Raw genomic sequence first — 5,093 nt, forward strand, 5'->3', positions numbered from 1 at the left:
CAGGGTCTCCCGCAAACCAGTCCACGCCCTCCTCCCCCCCGTCCGAGTCGCCATCCGAGCTCAGCTCGCCCTCGCCCTCGCCCTCGCCTCGCGCCTCGCCGCTCCCATCCTGCGGCTGCGCCACGCCCCGCGCCTCGCAGCAGCCCCATCCCCGGCAGAGCCCGCCGCACATGCTATGCGCGGCGTATGCCTTAGTGTGCGGGCCGCGGGTGTGCGGGTGTGCCGGTCGCGGGTGTGCGGGTGTGCGGGTCGCGGTGTGCGGTGGCCTCGTCAAACGAGTTTGTGTGCAGCGACTGCGTGCCACCCATCACCGCGGCCATCGCCTAATGAACGCGTAATGAACTAACCAGTGCCGCCCAGTGAATTCGTGCCGCCCATCACCGCGGCCATCGCCTCGACCCTGGTGCGGATCACGTTGTTGTACTAGTACGGCTCCTGCGCAGTGCGCGACCAGCCGCTGGTCTGGCAGTGAGTGCGCAGCAGGAGCGACTTCTCCTTCTTGGTGTCGAAGTGCTGCTTCATCAGCTCCGCCCACAGCCGCCGCGCCGCCCGCAGCTTGGCAACGTACCTCCATGTAAAGCGAGATCCAGCGAGATCGACATGTTCACCGATGCCTTTGATCGACCGATGCCTCGCGCGGCTCTACGCCTTCGGCGCGGCTGCACCGCCAGCGCGCGGCGCGGCGCGCAGAGTGGACGAACATACCATTCCAGAGTCTGGGGCTCTGCTGCGCAGAGCTGACGCGCAGAGGGGGAGAGAGGAGGAGGTGTGTCCTCGGACGCGCGCCAGTGCTTTTTTTAAGATAGTATTATGGTGAAGGAACACTACGGCAACTCTCCGCGACACCCGCACTCGCGCCACTCTCGAGGTACGCTCTCACCAATGCGCGCTTATGCGTCGCGCTCAAACTCGACGTCGCTCGCATCCGCGCGCACGACCGCATCGCAGCTGTGGGCGCCGGCCAAAGAGTGCCAGGTGGGTGCTCCAGGGGGGGCCGCCGAGAGTTTGCGAGGAGCACGACCTTGCCAGGCTCGCCACGGCGGTGAAGTTGAAGCGACTGTCGCTGCAGACGCTCCCTGCTGCTCGGTGTACGAACTCTGTTCACACCGAGCCGAACGGCACGCTGCTGCGCCCCACGCCGCGGTGCGCAGCGGCGATGCTGGCGGCCTGGGCGGTGTATCATGACACAGCATCACACCCAAGCACGCAAATACTTGTGTGTGTGGGGGGGGTGATCCCGAAGGCTTTGATGAGCTCGTGGAGTTGGAGCTTCTCCCACGCGTGGTCGTCAAAGGGGACGGTAAGGGGTGCCGGCGTCCGGGGGGCAGCGTCCGGGGGCGGTCGGGTATGTCGGCGGTTGGCACCGGTGCGAGTGCTCTCTGCGAGCGCGTCGTCACTTGGCGTCTGTGCGGTGGCGCGTCGTCGTCCTGGCCGTCGTCGGGGTCAGTCAAAGCGCGAGTGCAGCGGAAACTCGCGGACGAGGCGCCACCAGCGTGCGGGGGTGGTGAGCTTGCCGGAGTTCCACTTTTGCATAAACTCCGACTTGTAATACCACGGATAGTCCTTCCAGAGCTCCCACTGCGTGTAGTCGATGGTGAACTGCGTGGGAAACTTGCCGTGGATGAGCTCGGGGAAGATGGACTCGACGTGCTTCTCGTCGACGCGCGGGCAGGCGCCGTCGGGGCCCTTGGGCCGAGCGGCGTGGCGGTAGACCGACGTGGTCGGGCGCAGCGTGTCGGCGAGCGTGCGGCCCGCGTCCGAAAGCGGGCGGAGAAAGTAGTTGCGCGCGCCGAGCATGTAGGCCTGCATCGCGTTGGGGATGGCGTGCAGCGGCACGTCTTTCCCGGCGCCCGAGAGGGGCGCGTCGGGCGCAATCCAGCGCGCGACGGAGACCGTGCGAAGCTTGAGCGGAGCGTCGTAGTCGCGCTCGATGGGCGTCGTGCGATGGATCTCGCGGCGGTCAAAGATGATGAGGGAGCCCTGCATGGTGGGGCACGGCAGCGTGGCGCGCTTGGTGTGCTCCTTCGCCTCGGCGGAGGCGGGCTCGAAGTTTTGCCCCTGCAGGCCATTCTCCCACGTCTCGTCGCACAGGTCGCGCTGCCGCAGCATCGACATGCCGGGGCCCTCGTCCGAGAACTGCACCCACGTCGAGACGGCGTCCTCCTCGTGGTAGAGCTGCGAGTAGGAGCCGCGGTCCCAGTGGAAGCCGATGCCATCATTGGCGCCGACCACACCCAGGATGAGCTCGTTGAGCATGCGGCAGCCGGGAAGCTGCAGATACTTCTTGGCCGCCGCCTGCTCCGCGGGCGTCTCGTGGCCGAGGCCCATGAAGTACTCGAGCAACCAGCCGTACTTGGCGCGATAGCTGGGCATGTCCTTCATGCGCAGCGACTTGTGCAGGCGCTCCCACTCCTCCGGCGTCATCGTCTCCTTCATCGTCTGCTGCGCGGCCGGCGACACATCCGTCACGTCGCCGCGCTTGAACTTGTGCACCTCGTCCCGCTCGACAGGGTGCACCCACGTCTCGCCCGCCATCGCCTTGTCCTCCTCCTGCGTGCGCTTGCCCTCGCGCGTCACGCCCTTGGGCAGCGTGGCGTTCTCGGCCTTCACCGCCTCGAGGCAGTCCTTGCCGACGTGCTTGAGTGGGCCATGCTGGTACCACTCGCGGATGATCTCCGTGTCGATCCAGTTGCAGTACGTCTTGTAGGTGTAGTCCTCGAAGAGGTTCCAGTGGAAGGTGTAGGGCGCCAGCCCCAGCGTCGCCTTCCACAGCTCCTCCGCGAGCTCCTTGGGGATGAAGTGCGGCACCACGAGGAAGCCGTGCTCCCTGTAAAACTCGACCTGTTTGGCGGTGAGGCCCGACGGGCGCAGGCCGCGCGCCTCCAGATCCTTCATGTGCGCCGCCAGCAGCTCGCGGAAGCGCTGCATGTGCTCCGGCGTGTGCGTCAGCGGGGGGTAGAGCCAGTCGAAGCGGTGGACGAAGAAGAGGTAGAGGCCTCCGAGCAGCACCGCGCCGAGGACGGCGTAGCACACGACATAGGACTGGTAGGCGACGAGCGTCGCCACCAGCGCCGCCAGGAAGGTGAGCACAGCGCACGCGAGGCCGAGCACATGTCCACCGGCTCCTTTTGCAGCACTTGGTGTCGCAAATCGGGTCGCCGAAAATGGGTCTCGCCGAATTCGGGTCGCCGAAAGTTTGTAATCACTGGGGGTGGATGGGCTCGGCCGCTGGCTCTGGAGAATGGAAACGGAGGCACGAAGTTGATGATCTTGGCCGTGCGCTATGGGTGGACGCCGGACAGGAGATGACGCACGCTAGAGCGACACACAGACACACAAACTCACAAGACACTCAGGCTCAGCCAGCTGCGGTGCGTATTCTGCGAGAGTCGCCCAGCCGCACGCCCAGCGTTGCGATGCGTGCCCTGAGGGAGCCGCCCGGCCGCACATGAGCGAGCCTGCGATGCATACACATGGTCTCATGAAAATGCGCAGGCTCTCCTCACACCGTCAACTGTGAGGAAGTACGTATTTGGTAGTGCGTGAGAGAAGCACGATGGAGGAGGAGGTCGTGGACAGGGCTCGCTTGGAGCCTGGAGTTGGTCCTTGTTTACCAGGTGACGTGGGCTCAACCCACGCACCTTTGGGGGTTCGTCAGGTGACTCCAACCAACACAGACTGCACGAGTGGAACGACACGGAACTTTACACACGAGGCTCGAGACCTTCCCTCGACCGAGGACTCTCAGATTACCCTTCAGGGTGATCATCTCTCCACTGAGCGGGTTTGGGATTACGTACTGCAGCTGGCAAGGCCCGTCAGCAGCTTCGTCACCTCATTTGCGTGTGACGCGTTCATCCTGATCCTCGTTCAACGCAGAGGATCTTTGGTGTTAGTCTGGGTCACCGCCATGGACCCGATTTGGGGCCTCGCGCTACGCGCTCGGCTTCTGTAGGCTTATAGCCCCAAGATCAGCTCAAAATACAAAAATCATTCTTGAGGAGGACTGGGCGACCCTGACCATGCGCGGAGCCTCAAATTCAGGAGACACTGCATCACTAGCTGACGGTCGCCTCCGCCGACGGTGGCGAGAGGGTCGCCCTGCGGCAACAGCACAGGCGCACGTGGAGATCAGCCGCTCTTCCGCCATCAACAACCTTTCTTTGTTCGTTTGTACACACTACAACTGTAAAGTACAGCCCTTGGCCCTTCGCTTTCCAAATTGTAAATACATGTGCGCCACATGGAGGTCACCTCACCCTAACGACCCACCAGCCCTAGCCCACCCCTGGGCCGATATTAGTTATTACGTTACGACAGATGGGGAGACGGGTCGAGCGGGGATTGCGGTATAGTGTTTCGTTTCTAGGGTTCCCGAGTTACGACTTCGCCGCTCAGGGCGAGGGCGTGCATCCGGACCGCGCGCCCCTCATAAGAAGGCAGCACCTCCAAAATATCGCATGCCGTCGCCTTGACCCCCTCGTCGTGAAGCCACGTCGGAGGCGTCAGCTGCACGCCCGTGGCCGCAGCTGCACGCAAGCACGGCAAGTAGAGGTGCTCAAAGACGGTGACGGCCGATTTGGCCCACAGCTCGTCATGCAGCATGGAGAGCGACTCGGCTTTCGCATAGGACGAAATCACCGCGCCCGGGTCCCACAAAATTTCCATCTGCGCCAGCATTCCATAGGCGTCGCGCCGCCCTGGGCACAGAGCGATGGCAGCGCGCAGCTTTTGCGCTGCCTGCTGCATGCGCTCCACGGTCTTATTGGCGCCGGCGGTCATCTGGATTGCCTCGCCGACGAGAAGCTTGTACTTGGAGCTGGTGTCTGGCAGCTTTCCGGCGCGTTTCTGCGCCATGATTTCGCGAGAGCCGGGTAGGTGGAAAGCCGCGTCGCACAACTCTCACTCGGCCTCCCTGGTGCGCCCCCCCCCCCCCCCGGGGGGACGGGGGACGCAGCCCGGGCAGGATGAAAGGAAGAAAATAAGAGGCCGGTGCGGTTCGGGCGAGGACATGTACATGTGTATCTCGCGCGACAGAGGTCGTCGCGGCGGGGAATTCTTTTTTGGTTGGGAGGCAAGAATTTTACAACAAA

The sequence above is a fragment of the Emiliania huxleyi genome (assembly GCF_000372725.1).
Source record: "Emiliania huxleyi CCMP1516 chromosome Unknown EMIHUscaffold_171, whole genome shotgun sequence".
Taxonomy (NCBI): domain Eukaryota; phylum Haptophyta; order Isochrysidales; family Noelaerhabdaceae; genus Emiliania; species Emiliania huxleyi.